This window comes from Corvus brachyrhynchos, unplaced genomic scaffold (assembly GCF_000691975.1).
Source record: "Corvus brachyrhynchos isolate BGI_N302 unplaced genomic scaffold, ASM69197v1 scaffold142, whole genome shotgun sequence".
Classification (NCBI taxonomy): Eukaryota; Metazoa; Chordata; class Aves; order Passeriformes; family Corvidae; genus Corvus; species Corvus brachyrhynchos.
Window position 1 is genome coordinate 5,595,197 of NW_008237226.1, and position 18,528 is coordinate 5,613,724.

General features: G+C 40.2%; 1 long non-coding RNA gene across 1 annotated transcript in view; it reads right to left on the reverse strand.

Moving 5' to 3' along the window:
* Nucleotides 1-18,528, reverse strand: part of LOC108445447 — a 102,055-nt gene that overhangs the window by 3,875 nt on the left and 79,652 nt on the right. The window contains exon 2 of the long non-coding RNA XR_001860299.1: nucleotides 3,264-3,328. This is a non-coding gene — a long non-coding RNA (uncharacterized LOC108445447). The remainder of the gene's footprint in view (nucleotides 1-3,263; nucleotides 3,329-18,528) is intronic.

Genomic DNA, 18,528 nt, shown 5'->3' on the forward strand with positions numbered 1-18,528 from the left:
TAGATACACTAGCTAGAGTTCATCTTGGGTTAAATTCTGGGAAAGCCACAGGAGAACAGGCCTCTATTTAACCGGCATTTTGTATCTGCAAGGGCGGTTGTGCTGCTGAAATCCAGGCAGGGTAAGTGTGTTCAGAGGACTGCGATATTAACTGATCCACTGCTGAATTTATAATGGCCATCGGTGGTTTATTGGTTTTGTTGTGCTTCTTAACCATTATGATATATTTAGGGGCATTACTATATGTGTTTGTTGAAATCTTTCTTCTCAAGAGCTGCAATTTGTATTCAGTCCCTACCTGTGAATTATTCCCTGGAAAAGGAATGTTAATTGTGTTGACGACAATAGGTGCCAGTATGTATTTACATAAATAAACATTATTATTTTATGCATAAAGCATTTTTTTAAAGCAATTTTCTTTCTCTTCGAATTGAAGAGAAATATTGTCTCATTTTCTTACTTGGTGACTTAGAGTAAATAATTTATCTACATTGCATTTTGTGCAGAAAGAAAGATGGGCAGAGAAATAGCTATATTATTTGTAATAAATGAGAATGAAAAGTAATTAGTGAAACAGGACAACTTAGAGGATTGGTAATAGAATCCAGAGCCTTTTCTCTTCCAGGTGTTCAGACTCTGGGTAATGAACATGTCATAAATACCTCCCTGGCAAGGTCAGCAGTTTCAATGAGGTTGTGTCAAGAGTGGCAGGAAGGCGTTCATGCATGAACACTGGTCACTGGGAGCCCCACACCCCTTGTCTGTCACAGAAGGGTGAAGACCAGGCTGTGTTATTTAGGTCAACTCCAGCCCCGTTGCCATGGGACCTTCTGCCAGGGGAAGCTGTCACCCTGTGCCCTGGCATGGGCTGCAGCTGTTTGTGGTAGCTGTCCTGAGAGGACCTCCTGGGCCATAGCACTTGCTGTGTTTGCTGTGTGACCTGTGCTGGGTGTTCTTTACCTCTGTGGTTGTGCCTAAAATGCAACAGCAAAGGGTCCCTACCAGGCTTATGTGCTGGAAGAAGCAAATTATGGCCTATTTGAGGCAGGAGATGTACACTAGTTGGCTGTGCTAATTCTGGCATCACACTGTAAAACTCACAGTCAAACACCACACTTGCTAACCTCAATCCATACTCTTCCTCACTGTAGAGGAGCAGGGCTGGATCTTGGGTATGCCTTTTCTGTTTGAGGGCAAAGATGCTCACAGACTTGCTTAGAAAAAAGACATAATCTTTATTTAACAAGGAGTTCATATTAACATCATTAGCAGTGTAGCTCTTGTTTTGAGCCTTTGAAAGCAGCGAACAACTTGGTCAGCAGGCCATGTCCAGCACTAAAGAGAATTAATTCCTCGTTTTATTTATATGGGAAATACAGTCTATGCAGTTTCTTAGCACTCCTCAGAGCTGTGAGGGGAAATAATGCTTGGACCTTAGCTGCATACACCTTTAAGTATTTCTAATTGAAAACCACAAAGCATTGTTTTCTCTTCGAGAATCAGTTCCCACTTTGGATTTAGGAAAGAATGCAACACTGAGATAATCTCACTTTTCCCATCATCATCCTTTCATTCTTCTCTACTCCCCTCGGCTCCTGAGACACAAGGTGACATATCCAAGTACTTGTCCTTCAACAGATTCTTCAGCAAGCAACAGAGCAGAAAGCCCTAATATCTATTCATTTGTAACCTGTCATTCTTAAAGTATTAAGGACAATTGACGTCACATGTCTCAGGTAATTAGAATAGTCAGCCTTTGCTCCACATTTTTAAAGTAAGTGTCTCAAACTCTTAATCAGTACATTTATTGATGTCTTTCAACATATCTGTTTCTTGTCAAGTGTGTGTTAGATTTTTAAAAAATCTTGCATACTGAATTGTGGAGGAGAATTATATTAAAACCCCCTTTCTATTGCTTTTGTAATTAAATAAAATATATTAGTGACAACGTGGTATTTTCCACATTCAGAGTAATCAATCTCTTTTTAATATGGAAAACTGCTCGAAAGCAAATTAATAAACATAAATGTCAGGAGTTACATTTACACAAATGTTTTAGTACTTGTTTTCCTGAGTTTATATTTCCACATCAAGCAATATTAACTATGATAATAGCTAATACCATTTTACAAGCTCTAAGGGGCTCATTAAAAAAGGCTGTTGGATTTCTTCAGCTGTTAGTGATCTTAGCAAGAAAAAGCAGCCATTCTTCACCCCAGAAACCCAAGTCCTAACTTTGGTCACTAACACAGGCTTATGTGATTTTTGTTAGCTACAGGTTCATTTTGTTAGCTTTGGGAGACCTCTAGGACAGGTACACCAAAGTTCAGTGCCCTCTTGCAGCTCAAGCAGTCTCAGCAGACAGTGCTCTCCTGGTACAGCAGGTCGGTATGTGTGAGAAGAACAGTCTTTAGGATTTGATAGGGTGTTGCCTTTATTCTATGGCTATGGCTATAGCAGCTTATCCACAAACAGGTTTCTGAGGCTCACTGTCACATTGCTCATTTCAGCTGACCTTTTCCAGACACTGTTCCCTGGCACCCCTTAACCAACGAACAGGCAAGTCTCTCAATAGCTGTACTATTGTTTTGGTCTGTCTATGCTTTAGAGCAGAGGTTACTCAAACCATTCTGCAAACGAATCTCAGTCTGACTTCATGTGTGGGACAGAAGGAATACAAAAGCAATTTGGAGTGGGTTTGGACATGAAGATGGAGTGGGAAAGCAGTTTGGGCAGCAGGAGATTCAGGTCTTTCATTGCCACACTTTTCCTCTGTTAGTCACAGCACACCACAAGCAGAAGAATCTTTCCACAGCAGGGATTTTGCATGAAGAACTGCAACAATGAAGTCAGAACAGTACAAAGAGTAAAGGTGATCTCTCCATTTCTTTGCCAGTGTTTGCCCTTGTGTACTCCACTCTCCAAGACTTTCTGCCTTAGGATGTGGTATATTTCAGTCCCATTAAGGGACTAGTTGAACTCTTAAACTGAGAATCTTGTCTTTTAGTTCAGGTATTTCTTTTTTTTCCAAATTTGACAATAAATTAATAACAAAGGATAGAGAGGAATATATAGTGATAAAACAAAAATTTAGGGATAGCCTGATGTTGTCACCATCTCCTAGATGTCTCTCAACCACAGGATCTTACCCTGTGGAATAAGCATTGTAGAAAGACTGAGAACAACATGTAGACATAGATCCCTTAAATGGAATTTGTGCAGATTATTTGCAGATCCAGCTTGATGGAAGAAAAAGGGGTTACCTCCAGTAGCTCTTCCTTTCTTTGGCACTCTCTTGCCTGTACATCATCTTCTTCAGTTGTGCAGTCTGTAGTGACAAGAAAAACAGGAGAGAAATTCAAGTGGATGGCGTGAAATCCAACCTGAGCCTTAGTGCATGCCCCGCTCCCATGGGAAAGCTGCTTGCTTATAATAAGAGAGCTCTTTATATGTAAGGGCTGGGCACATGATTCACTACAGGAGATACAAAGGAATATGTTTGAAGTATGCTTATCAAGAGTTCCCCTTCTGGTGAATTTTTCCTCTCTTTCCTTCATCTAATTTCTCTTTAGGACTTGGATTAAGTTAGAACAGGACTGTGAGAATGCAGGGGAGAACTCCTTACTGAGGAATCTGTGCCTGCTGTGCAAGCAAGTGTATGACAGAATACACTGCAGGCCTCAAATGAACCCCCAGGTTCATCAAAGAGTGGAAGATCCATGGGGTGTAAGGCAGCTGGAAGTGTGGTAAGTGCTGTGAGTGCTTGCTCTTTCAAAACGTGTGTGTTTGTGTCTCTCTTTGCTGAGCAGAATAACCTGATCACAGACAGACCATTAGGTCTGTCCAAGCAGCACAGCATTGTGGTTGTTTTGTAGTAATGACAGCTCTCCAGTTCCAAAAAGCAAAATGAAGTCTTCCTGTGGGTGGTTATCTCCATCAGCCACAGAGATATATCTCAGTACCGCAGTATGTTGAGGACCAAAGTGATTCTGAATTGTAAACTTCAATGGCTATTTATTCATAATGGAGGAATTCTCTGATTTACCTTACCTCTCCTTTCCTTAAGAAAGCCCTTGTTTGGAGATGAGACAAACAGCTTTCCTTAAGAAATTAATTGGATCCGCACATACATAATAGTTTCTCCTTTTTGTAACATATTACTCAACATGGAATAATTAGGAATGGAAAGGTTGCACTGAGCAGCAGAAGGACAATACTTACCTCCCACTGAATCATTTCTGCCTCTTTAAAGGATTCATTTCCCAATTACTAAATTTTGAACATAATATTTAACCTTCACCTTCTTTAGTTTGCATGCACTTTAAATATGCCTGATAATTAAGAACTGTTGCTGCATTTTGAAAGTACAGGGCCCCATTCTGGAAATCATTGCTGTTACAAATTATCTCAGAGAGATAATTGATATAAAAATAACTGTGATTTTAGTATACTGACGATTGGATTTAGAGTGTTACCTTCATTCATTTCACTGGAAAGTCCCTACCTGCATCCCTCTGAATGCTTTGAAATTATTTTTTGCGGGTATCTAAACATGCACAAAGTGATGTATTGCTATGTTTATCGCTCTGTTAGTTCACCAAGATACACTTCAGCTGAGCTGCAAACTCAAAATCTTGCCATAGGAGAAGATAATTGACTTGTGCTTTTGTGGCTTATGGTGTCACCAAACCCTTCGACACAATTCCAGCTCTCTCTTGAATGGATGTTAATCTATTCTTACTCTAACTGTTGATTTAATGTTGATATAATATCTATCTATACTTTTCTTTCCCAAGAAGACACTTTAAAATTCAGTTATGATAGTAAATATTGTTTCAACTTGAGACTTTGTGACTCCATGGAAAGTAACATCTGAGTGAATTTTTTTATAGATTTTGGCTTTCTAAAACATACAATATTTTATCAAGAGGAAAAATATTGATACTGGCTCTGTTCAAACTTTTATTTCAGGATTGGGACAAAAGAAACTTGATTTCATAAAAATGTCTAGTGCAATTTTATCATCTATTAAAAGCCATAAAATATATCTAGATTATAAAGAGTATAATAATATATGTAATCTATATATAATCTATAATAATTTATATCTAGATTATTAATATATATCTAGGTTACACTTTTTCAAAACTGAGATTGCATAGACTGGATCTCTTTTTCTTCAGTTACATAGCAACAAAAATGAGCTATTACGTGCACTACATCTCGTCAAAGTTCAGAATGAAATTGCTCTGAATCCCAGAACTAAAAAGGGGCCAAAATGGAAGCCAGAGAGTCAGGCCTTAGCTTTACCCCAGTATGAGTCTGTTGACTTAACAGCAGCTCAAAGCTTTAGAGAATGGGCTCCCCCCCAGGCAGGAGCTTTTTCACATAGAATTTAGGAAGGAGGTAGGATGGGAGTTTGAAACCTTCCTTCTTGGTTAGAGAACTGGCTGTGTTTGAAGTTAAAAGGGACACTGTTCTTCACTCCTGATCTAGACGGCTCCTGAGTAGAGCAACCAGGTGTAAGATTTTAACTCAAGATGGCAGAAAGCAAGCAGGAGCAATTGCTATCCTAACTTAACTCCTCACCCCCTCTCAACTGGTGAGTATCTCTGAAGCAGAGATGGGAAGAAGTTACAGTGCCAGGTCTGAATCTGAGCTTTATTTGGCCCAGAAATAGATTTTAGGCTAAAATATAATATTGTCCCTTTGACCAACCACAGGTGGTATGGTAAAAATGAGCTATGGTATGTTACAGTTCACGTTCTTGCTGGGGCAGATCCAGCTTGGATGTCTAGAAAGCACAAAGCACACTGGAGCTGTAGCCACAACAAATAATGAGTGGGTTGGTGTGAACATTTTTATCTGCAGTATGTATTAATTGTTCTTTACTTCCTGACAGGAGAAGATGAGCACAGCTGAAAAGAGAGGAATGTTAGAGTATGCCTGGGGAAATGCAGAAAGCTGAAAGGCAAGGCCTTGTGCTCTTAATAACCATTATAATAAATTAGCATATGCTACAAATAATGCATCAGAAAAAAGAAAAAAAGAAGCTGTCTTGTAAAGCAGGACATAATTCTGCGACATGTCTACTCTCTCTAGATAAAGGTTTGAATGGTTTTCCCAAGAAGAAGCTTTATGCAAATGCATACTGTCATGTGAATCAGATTAAGGGAAGAAAGACTATTTATGCATGAAATCCAAACATGTTTCTGGGGAAAGGAGAAAAGAAATAAACTCTTTCTTTCACCTCAAATACAATATATGTGCAATGATTAAAAAGAAATGAATGTGTCACTTCTATTACTGACACTAAGTGATTTCCCACTAACAATTAGCATGAATCATAGTGATAAAAAACTGAGATGGAAAAGATCTATTAGAACACCCAGTCCACCTCCCTGTAAGTACAGGAATCTCCCTGACAATTTCTACATGAAGCGGTTCACTGCTCAATACTTCCATGTTTTCATCAGTGCCACTTCACGTAGGCATTTGCTAAGATGACTTTACAACTTCAACATCTGTTCTTCACCTGAAAAAAAGAATTACATCAATTTTGATCTTCCAGAACAACATCCTTCTGGAGAGACTTGTGGTCTTGGAACTTTAAATATAATGGGTTGTCTTTGCTTTCATGAGCCACAGAAGACGTACAAATTGTTCCTGTATTCAACACCAGCATAGAAAGCAAGCAAAAGAAGACACTTGGCTACAGTGAAATAAAATATTGTAGCCAAAGAATTTTGGGTAACACAAAACTGGACTCCACTCAGTGGAAGAGGCGCGCATGGAGGTGTTCGTGGTTGCCAGGTTTTGGGGCTTGTCCTATGCCATGTTTACCCAGAGGGTATAGCCCCCAGAATAATTTGTTCCTGCTCCCTTTTCTCCCCTACCGGTCCCTTCTGCTGGTCTGCGTGGGAATCAATGACACACATCTGACTGTGCTAGCTCTGCTCCCATCGAGGATCTCTCAAGCAGAGGGCATCTCTCAGTCAGCAGCAGAACATCAGGGCTATGGACCACAGTCTAGCTCTGTAACCAGTGGGCCAAGCTTCAATATCAATTTAGGATCAAGTTGGGCACTAATTTCTTTTTTAATAGTGTAATAGAGATATACCATTAGAAACAGAATTGTCTTGGAGTGCCTTTGAAGGTAGACAGTGTCTGAAGCAAGCCTGGAAGATAACTCACAGCTTGGCTTGAAAGTCCAGGCAATTGGGTTCATTTCATTGCAATCTCAGTGTACCCGCACTAACTGCTTTTTTATCTGAATCTGTTGGTGTTTACACCAGTGTGGTTCTGTAGGCATATTCCATGCACTTGGAAACTGCCTGACCAGATTTGTAGCTGACGTCTATTGACTTTTCCCCACTAATTTCCACAGAAAATAATGTGTCATCCTGAGCATTTTGCATGAAACTGAGATGCTAGGCTGGACAATTTGCTGGTCATTCTCAGGCACATCATTACAGTATGATTCAGTTCCTATCAAAGTTGACTGGAAAACTGTCTGCTGATGCCAGGGGCTGCTGAATAGATCCTGCGGAAGTAAAGGCTGCAAACAAGTGTGGAGATAGACAGCCAAATGCTTTTGTAAGAGGTTTTTGTCTTTAAAAAGCTGTGTTTCAGATGTGTGGGGATTCTGTGTTTGTGGCATCCTCCCACATCCCTGCAGAGGCAGCAGCTCCTGTGCAGGAGCTGTTTCTGTCCCAGGAAAGGAGGAACGAAACAAGACCCCTGCATGGGTAACATCAACTACAAGTTTTGCTTTGCTGCCTGTGGCTGAACAGAATTCATGTATATGGAGCCTGGAACAAATGTGAAGGCTGATCAGATGATCCCAGGTAGATAGATTTTTAAAGGATATTGCTCCTCTGAAATGCGTCAATTTGCCCCAAGTGAGCTAAAGTAATTTAGATAAAATTGATCTGCTCATGGCTTTTCTGATTGCTTGTAATGATTTTTCTGGATTACAATGACCTTTAAGTATTACTTGTAACAGCAGCTCTTACAAAATTTTCAGGCAGAAATCCGATTTACTTTTTATTTAAAATAGATAATGGGCATTTAAAAATAAGAGTTCCCCAGTCCTGGCACAGACCCACTCATGGGTGTCCTGATATGTAATTCAGCACAGATCATTTTAAAAACAAGAAGTTTGCTGAACAAATATAAGCTTCCCTCAGCCCAGCATGTCTGTCCCCATGGACCAATGAACTTCCCTGTGACTCAAGATAATTTTAATTCTGCTCTGGACTTTTTCCAGGAAATCAGTAATAATTACTAATTGTATTTTTGTAGGCTAAATGAAAGGATGCATTCTTTCTTGAAATTCTCCCTTAGCTTTTGCAATTAATTATGTTCCTCTTTTGTGTGATTAATCTTTGTCTCTGTATTACAACTTCACTTAATCAAATAGTACTGTGTAGCATGCCAAGGGTTCTTAAGTGTAAAATATTTTCTCCTATTTTAGTGTCATTTTTTTTCTTTTCCATGCTACTCATATCTCTGCTAAACTTTTATCAACGTGATGGTTTATTAAAGAACTAAAGAGTTTTAAAATCATCAGGGGAAATTTGCATGAGATTATTGTGTCTTGGCAAAGCCCCCCTGCCATGTGTGGAGCTACAAACAGATTTTTGCCAGCTGAGGATATGTCCTTACATCACCAACACATATTAAGGCAGTTTTCTGATAAAACTATTTCAACAGAAGGTCAGTCAAAACCCCTAAATTACCTCAGGTTTTATTTTTAAGCCTTTGCTACATGAAATATAGTAAAAGAGACTTACTTGACCACCTCAAATTATATATTAAAATTATCCTCTTGCAAAATGCCCACATTAGAAACGTCAGACAGACAGGAGCTGGTTTTGAGTGGTTTAGAAAAAGTCTTAAACACTTAGATTGGTATGCAATTTTGTGGCAAATCTTACTTCTTCCTTTGCAGTCAGGGAAAGTTTTTTTCCATGGTAAAAGTGGAGCATGTCTGTCATTTCAGCCTAGCATGACTGCAATATGGCCAGTATTAAAAGTCAGGAGGCTGGTTTGCACAGAGCGAGGTTCTTACTTTAAAATAAATCACTTTCTCTTCCAGTTTCTTATTTTTTAGGGTGCGCTGGGGTCATATTTCCAAGGGTCCTCCTGTATTAACATGTATAAAAAAGCAGACAAAATCAACTTCATAAAAGGTGGCAACCTCTTTGCTCCAGGACCTGGGCCTTTTAGTGTAAGGTCTTACCAGCCTTGCAGTGGAAAAAGCCAAACTGGCTGAAACTGCAGGGGAAATGTTGCCCTTTTATCACCACAGTGGTGTTGGTGGATCTAGGATTATCTGAATATCTGTTCCTATGGAAACCCTCTCTGCCTTGAGCATGGCAGATGATGGGCATTGGCCATTTAAACTCCAGCAACGTGGGCTGGGCTGGAGTGCAGGACAGCGTCAGCTGTTCATTAGGAAAGCACTGAAGAGGCTCCTCACCTTGTGTGATGGGATCACTCTCACAGTTTAATAATGAAATAAGTGAAGGCAGTAAATGAAATGTTCTGTGTCAGTGTAACTATAAGTGGTTAGTGAATAGCTAAGATGCTAAAAGACTCAGTGCCATCACTGTAGGATGAGTCAAATATCTTGCTAGCGGGGGCTACAGTGGATTCCTTTGTGAAGCTTTTTACACAGAGTGCCTAATTGCAAGGAGAATAAGCAGACAGAAGAGAAAAAAAAGTAGAATTAATATCTTTCATTAAGCACTTAATAAGTGCTGAAAAGTAGCTTTGAATATTCAGATGACTGACCTGCATCAGCAGAGCATGGAGGTGCATGCTCACCTTCAGCATAGTTGTAATCTCATGGAAATGAAATGAAATGAAATGAAATGATGAAATGAAATGAAATGAAATGAAATGAAACAAATAAAAGGTAGTGAGGAGTTGTAGGGCCCTACTTGCATGAGTAATGTCATGGATGTGCTTCTTGAACTGGGTCCTTTATGCAAATAATAAGTCACAAATGTGGTAAGGATTTATTTTATGTTCCTTCAAATGAAGATGGGTTGGCTGTATTCAGTATATTAAATCCTTCCTGCTGTTAAGCTTAAAGAAACTGATTCTCTTGTAACATATTTTGATTTGACTACTGTAGCTTCCAAGTGCTATAAAGCACTAGAGTAGTTTGCCTTGGCCTCACACCTAGTTACAGTAGTGCTAACTTTAAAATTGCCGAAGAAACCCACATCTGGAGTCAATTGAGTGAATTTTGACCGGCTTTGGTGGTAATATGCAAGTAATATTTCATCCTCATGTGTATTTCACTCATCTTATAAAAAAGATGCCTCATTCCAAGACTCCTAGACATATTTCTTTGCTGTCTCATATATCAAGAGTATCAGACTAAGCAGACCGCTTAAAACTGGATACGTCCAAACACTCACTTATCCTAAACAACGGCAAATATTTTTGCCAACACTTCCATTTCCTGCAGTGGAAAAAAAATATATAACCCCAAAGCCTGGGCCAGGTTCTGCTTTCCTTGAAATGCATGGCAAATTTGTCAACAAAACACTCTCTGGCTCGGTAGTGGGGGGAGAAGTTTAACAGCTGGAATTAACCAGCAGGAGTAATGTGAAGCAGGCTGACTTTTCGTATTAGGTTTAGCCTAATGCTGGGGTTCAAGGCTGAGCTTGCATTCTGATTTGCCTGTGCCAAAATCACGGAAGCGACATCCAAAACCAGAACCAGAGAACAGCCCCTTTCAGCTCCGGATTTGGCCCAAAGCCAGACCAGGGCTGTGGGCACTGGTCCAGGAATCCAGTGCTGAGACAGCCACAGGCCCCAGATACAATGGCTGGAAACTCCAGTTTTCTACCATCAAAAATATTAGCCTGGTGCACAGAAAGTACTTCTATTTACAAAAATGTTGTAAACATAATTAATTCCCATTTGCGCGGACTCTGCTTCCACGACAGGTTGCAGGAAGATGACCAGCCACATGGGAGACAGGCATTGAACTAAACAAGATCCCAGATTAGTTTTATTCTTCTCTTTTTTTCCTTTTTTTTTTTTAATCTGAAGGGACCACCACTGGTGCAAGGCTCATTTCTTGTAGTGCCTTGAACAGCTATTAAAGGCAATTGTCATGTTGGACCGGCTGAGTTGAAATCCAAGAGTACCATGCTATTGGTGCTCCCAACATTTGCCTCCTCCACCCCTCTCTGACATGAATTTAATGCAGGTGCAGACACAAGCCTAACATAAGGGAGCAATTTTCTGATTCATTCATGTAAGACCCTGAGGGAGAGCAGGAACAAGATGTACAAAGGTAATGTAGCATTGTTAAAAAATTAACTTTGCTTCCATTTTATGGAGACACAGTGCTGTGTTGCTTAGTTACGTGGATCAGGAATTTAACTGTAAACAAGATATTTCACTCTTCATTCCCTAGGGTTTTCAGCTCCATGTGAAAAGCAGTTAGAAATGAGCATCTTTTTGCCAAACCCTTGGGTTGCTTCTTGCCATGACTTGTACCTATTGTGTCTGTTGCTGCTGTTCTAGCAGTGCAGGAAGATGGAGGTGGTGGCATCCATGCTAGCGTGACCACTGTCGGGCTAGAGCCACACTCCCCTCTGAATGCTGCACTTGTTCAGAAATGAGACAGACTGCTTACAACTTCTGTTTTGGTTTTTGTTTGTACAAATCCCGGCTGCACAAGTTCTAGGCATCGGGAGTTTGCCAGCTCGACTGTGCAGTTATTCAAGCCATTGGAAGTGGAAAAGGGGTTAATTATGTCAGTGTATTGTTACATCACTGATGGAAATTCTGGTTTTGCCCTCAGGAACTCCACTGCTGTGTCTGCTCAGAACTGTTAAATATGACAAGGTCACTCACCCTGCTTTAGTAACAATGACTGCTTAACAAATTTGGGTGTTGCATGCATTGTCACTGCTTAACAGGCTCATCCCTGTAAGCACAAGCATTGCCTATGCCTCGTACCCAGCAAACCTCACAGCGAGTCAGATGTTAGGTTACACTGTGTTATGTTGGAATCTGTTTATAAAAATACAGTGACACAAAACTTCTCTATTTACATTCTAAACAAGATTAGGTAACTAACAAAAACAGAAAAGATGGGGAGATAAGTGGTGAAGAGAGGTTAAGAAGTGGTGCTGAAGATATTAACAAAATACTTTAATTGATAAGGCAAAGTTTCAAAATATTTTTCTCTTCCCTTTTCCTTCCGGCTCTGCAGATGGCTGGGGAGAATCTGTCTTTTACAACACCATGTATTGAAGAAACATGTTCTTTTGAAGTTTAGTCACCCACTAATTACTAGTCTTTCATTAACAGCATAGGCATAAATGATGCAGCACTTGCTTATATCCAGTAGTCTCTATTGTTGAGGATTAAAAAATTAAATTGTTAGCTACATGCTTGTTAAACATGCTAAGACTGTTTATGTAAACTCCCTTGCTCTTATTTTGGCTCACACAGATGGTTAAGATATGTCAGCTAATATTTCTTATTTTAAAGAGAGTGCTAATTGCCTAAATGTCAGACGTGCTGAGTATTAGTTGTCTTAGTGAGAATGGGAATGTAATGTGTGCACAGTTCATCCTAAATGTGGGTTCCTACTAGCAATTTCTTGTCTGGCTACCAGTTTGTACAAACAGCATTGTCACAGTTGAGAAAAACCTCTGTGGTGGCAATGGTCAAGCAGATCTCTCAAATCTCATGTTATTTAGAAACAGTTTTGCGTCTCTCCACCAATGGTGCTCTTCAAGGGAATATCTGAAGACTGAGGCAAACATTAATAAGCAATGCACTTGTTTGGTTAAGGTTTCAGCCTTGACCTCCATCTTTAAGTCCTTGTTTGTTATTAATCACGTGCTTCCTGAATCAAAGAGAATATTTTCAGAGAGGGAAAATTGTTCTGGGACTGGAGTGTTATGCGCCAAACAGACTTGCCCAGATGACAAATAGCCTTCACATGATAGCCAAGGTTCATCCAGCTGCTCGGCCCCGTACCAAGTGATTGATGGTGTTGATGTTCTAAATAGGCTTAAGATATGCCAAATATCAGGGCTGTAACAAAGTCCTTCAGATATATACTGTAAATAGGCAAGAAGGCATGTTCCCAGCATATGGCAAATCTGAGAGCGGTGTCAGGATTATAAGTAACCTCACAGGGTTTGTCTGGTTTCTTTCGAAGTGAGACAAAAACAGTTTTCTGTGCTGGAATGAGCAGGGTCATGCGAGGTCTGCACGAAGCTTCCGATTACCACCGATTTTCTCTGTAACTGGACACCCTTCAGAGTTATAACAACATTTGATTTCTTAGCAGAGATCAATAAACTGTTTTTCTACCACAGTTCTGAGGAGGAAAGAAGAATAGGATGTGCTCAGAAGTTGCTGTCAAGAGTTTTTTGTGTCTTAAGGGAATGGTAAATTCACACCTGAATAGTTTTATCTTGATAACACAACAGTGCTGGCTCTTTCTACTAATCCACAAAGGGCTGTTCATTGATATCCCACAGGATCCAGCAGCTGCACCACAGAAGCAACAGTTTCATTGATCATTCCTTTTCCCCAGAGAAATTTCTTTTATTTTGTATTTTGTATTGACCCTCTTCTTCACAGTAAATACTGCATGCCTTCTAGGCGGGGAGCAGAAGCAGTCTTGGAAGTGCCAGTATACTGGAGGACAAGCTGCCCTCTGCTCCGGCTGTGGGACTGGCAGAGGTTAGAGTGCAGGGCGGTAAGGTTTCTCTCTGCTTGGTCATCTGGAGGGGATAGTTAGCCTGCTTTAGACTAACCCCTCCCTGACTGCTGGTAGGATTTCAGACCCCTCTCTAGGGGACAGTCTCTGTTGAAATTCCCTGCTTAGCATTTCACATTTTCATCTGCAGCCTGGCAGCTCCACTGGAAAATGCGTGTTCCTGAGCCTGCAAGCTCTCCACACAATGCCATAATCTTGCTTTCTAAGAGATTAACCCATCTTGGTTTTGAGAGTGTGTTTGAATGGTTTTCTAGGAACGACACTGAGGAAAGCATCTTTTGTGAAAAGGCCTTGATGGTGTAGGTTATTCCCTGGATAAAACCATTTCCTCAGTAATTGGAAGATGAGTCAGGCTCACATGTGCAAAGACAACTTCCGTACTGACTCACTCCAGTTTGGGGCCAGAAGTTCTCTACTGGACACTGCCATAAGAAGTGGCCAAGACAGCCTCTGCACTGCACCAGATCCATAGAGCAAATTGGCCAGGAAGTAGAATCAAGCAACTTCAGGGCATTCAGATTTAGCCAAACCATACTAGTAAACTCAGGATCAGGCATGCCCTGAAACACCAGCTGAGCAACAGTGAATGATATTTCATAATAATCTGCTCAGTTTGGGGCCACAACATGGAGCAGTTGACCCATGCTCCTTTTCCACTAGGTCTGGCTATAACCAGCTTCTTAAGTGATCAGAGGTTTCAAACTTCTGTCATCTCCACAGACTGGCTGGAATTAGCTGAAATCCCAGAATCATGTATCTTTATTTATTGCCAATTCACTTCTTATTGGCAGTTAGAGCATTGCCTACAGAGCCAACAGGATGTCTGGGGGAATTAACAATTAAAATGTACACCGTTTAGGGTTCTGTGGTGCCTCAAGTGATTTTGTTTGCATTCATCCTGGAAGCAGAACAACAAGCCAGATTTTAATTCACATTGTAATTTAAGTGTGAGCCTGTCTGCTGATGTTCTTATCTCTGCACGCTCCATTTCAATAGAGCTCAAGCTCATTCAAAGTCACTCAAGTTAAAATGATAGTGAGAGTTCAGAGAGTGAATGGAAAATGAATAATCATACAATTTTCTTCAACTAATTCAACATATAAATGAAACCAGAACCAGCTTTTTCAGTGAATTCCTGTTCATAGGAAGCCTTCAGTGTGACACATCAAATGCAATGCTAAGAGTAAAGCTGCTCATGGTCACAGTTATACTCTTGACTTTCATGTCACCTGCTGTTGGGAGTGTTAAGGCCATAATGGAACACCGGGGGTACATACTCTAACCTGCACAGCACAATTCATCAAACATTACCCAATAATTTGGGCATGGAGCCTTTAACTTCTGCTTGAATTATAGCCTGCATTTCAGAAAGACAGACGATCATGACTTAAAGGCTAGAAGTCACTGAGACTACCCCATTCCTATCTGACCTGCTCTGAGGGTTAACTACCCTTCTTAAAAGAACTCCTCTTTCTGTTCTGTAGCCTTTTCTCCAAGTTGCGTGTATAAGTCATAATGATAATGAACTGTGATATTCCTTACTTTTGCTGATTTTCAGTTGTTGGGCAAAATAAATCAGCATCCCTGACTTTGGCTGGACTGATTCTACTAGCTAACTCCAGCTGAATAGTTCAGTTCAATGAACAATTTCAGTAAAATTATTTTTGGGAGCAGGAAAGTGAGCTTTGCCAGACAGCCTAAATAGAGGGTGATGATCTTGTTCCCCTTTTAGTCAACAGCCAGGACACTCTTATGAGCTGAATTGAACTCAAGTTCATACCTGCCTGAGAGGGTAACACCATGCCAGTCCCTGACATGGCTCTGACATAGTAGTGTTGTGTTTCCAAGTAGGGGCTCCAGTACATCTTTGTTCTGACACTGCTCTTTGCATGGCATGCTGCCACACCATGTAGCCAGGAGTGGCAGGTGGACACCTGTCCTGAGGCTGGTGGGGAGAACACTGATTCCAAAGGTGGAACACCTTACCCTAAGCAAAAACTATAAATACAAACATAAAAAGTGGAACTGTGCCAGTAAGAAAAATTGGCAGTTTCCTTGCCTTGGGATGCTGGACCCTTGCATGTAAGGACTTCCACAGCTAAAAATGTTGGCCCCTTCTCCCTTCCTGCAACTTTAGTCTCATGCACTTCTTTTAGAAGTGACCAAAAGGAATATTTCATACTGAGCAAAGCAAAATATTTTTTCTCTCATATAGAAGAGTTGAAATATTTTAGAACATCATTTAAACTGTTCCTTAATTTTGGCTACTAAGTCAGAGAACCAAAAATTATATAATAACCCTGCAAAATGCTGTCTTTCTAGGAAGGACTTGTGAATAGGTTGTACACAAGAATTGGTTTATCTGATAGTGTGTCTTTCTTATATGGCCTTTACTGTAAAGAAAGAACAAGGGGGTTTTGTAGTTGTGGTTATATAGGCATAAAATTGAATTTGACCTAAACTCAATCTCTATTTCTACTATGACTTGCATACATCAATATTAACTCGTTGATCCTCCTGGAATCTCCTTCAGTTATGAGAGAGATGAAGACATGATTGAAATCTACAGCACAGCTAGAAAATAAATCAAGCCCTTTGCACTTTGGTCCCATGTCCTGACAACACTTTCTCCTCTTAGTCTTTGTAACAGAATATGTTTTGCATATTATTGTAACACTTGTAATCCAAACTCTATTACTTATTCTTCAGGCCCTGTAGATTAATGAGATTAACTGGTTCCTCCCTTCCTTTCTACATCTAGATATATTTTCTTACTCCCCTCAACTCTTCATCAGCCTGAATTTCCCTAGTCCCTTAGGCTTTCCCCACATGGCAGGCTGCACAAATATCTCACTCTTGCTGCTCTCCTGAGCTCTCCTCTGGTCTCAGTGTTTCAGGAATTTCAGTGTCCACCTCCTTTGCTACTATGGAAAAGTGTTTGGACCTGTTCTCACTACGGAGCAGATTCAAATTAGACTTCCAGAACTTAACAGCTGCATTGGGCCACTGATATGACAAAGACTGGTTCTAGTTTTCAAATTTGTAAAGTTTTTAAATGCACCTAATGAAAGTTTGGCTTTGGATATCCCTTGCCTGTGGGCAGTTGATCTACTCCACAGCTTTGAGTCTCCCAGTTACTTACAACTAGCCATTTGTATACTCAATGGGCTCCACTGTGTGAGGAAACTGCTTAAAAATACATTTTAAAGAGATGTTTTCACTTCATGTGGTTTTTTGCCAGCAGTGTGGTTTTTAAAAATGTTTTTTAAAACCTGTGTAGCACACAACTATGAAGTTGTACCTCAAAAGGCGAAGCAGAGCCCTTCACTTGCCGAGAGTGCTCAAGGGTTCTGCTGTTGGAGAACACTGCAAGCCCTGTGCACTGCTTGAAGGATTGGTGGGAGTTTTGCTTTCTTGTGTTGGAAAAACAGTGATAAGGTTGTGCAGAAGCAGGTGGGAAAGGTTACTTAAAAATTGCTTCAATATGACCATTGCTATAACATTATCTGAATTGGCCTGGGTATTTAGAAGAGAATTAGCCATAATGATCTCACTCTGTCGCTTTTCCTTTTGTTTCTACTTTTCGTAGAAAAAAAAATTAATTTGATTTTTCTGCAAGGTTCAGTTGAGGTTTCTGCCTGGATCTCCTGTGTCCGACCCATCTCTCTGCCATGCCCATGTCTGTCCCGGGAAGGAGCACAAAGGGCACTTCCAGAGATGGAAAGCCACGTCAACAAAATTGCTCCCATCTAATCCTGCTGTCTTGATTAATGTCTGCTACACCAAAAGAGGTAGCAGGTCAGCCAGGTCCAGCTTCAAGGGGAGCTGAGTGTGCCAGTCTTCCCTCTTACTCAGTCGCTTCTCTGTTACTGCAAAGCAGCCTGCATGGAGATCCCATGGGTTGGAAAAGGGATGATGGTTTCTCAGCTGGGTGGGAGCAGTCTCACGAAGGACATTGCCTGCTGCAGACAAAATTGCTGTTCAGGGAGGCTGAAAATTATCAGACTTCAGACAACCATCAAGCCCTGAAAATATGTTCACTCGCTCAATCGCCAAAGTAGCAAATGTATCACATTCTTAAAAAAACAGTAAAATCTCATTTTACAAAATTTATTTTTGAGCCATGACAGACTCAAGATTGTTTTAATAAAAGAACAGAGCTCTTTTCCCCTGTCCTATAAATTAAAATAAATTTTCAACTTGGAGCAATATTTTTGGTCAAGTTATAAAACAAAAGTAATCAGAGAAAAATGTGGAATTCTTATGGAAATGAAGATAGCAGTTTCTATAATTCTCAACAGCAGATCAGTATCTGTAAGTTTTATCCATACCAACTTTGCCTGTAACTGCATGTGTAACTGGTGGCAGAGCCCCTTGTTTTCAAATGACATGGTAAAAGCAGGTTTTTGGCCACATGACAAGAACAGTTTCAGTTATTCAAATTAAATTTGCAAGGAACCTTTCTACTCTGCCATAAATTCTCTTTGCAAAATGCTCTGACAATGAATTCCTTAAAAGCAAGTACAAGTGGGGTAAGGTTTCCAGGGAGAGTTAATATCTGTTATTTGACCAGCTGATTTATCCAAAGGCACGTTTCGTTTTTTACAGTCAGATTCTTTGGTTCATATTTGATTTGTATAAAATCTTGAAACAACATATCTATTCAAAATATTCATGATTGATTCAAAGGTTTTCAAATATTTTTCTCCAGCTTGAAGAAATTTTTAAAAATTATAACCCTCAGTTGCTCCTGC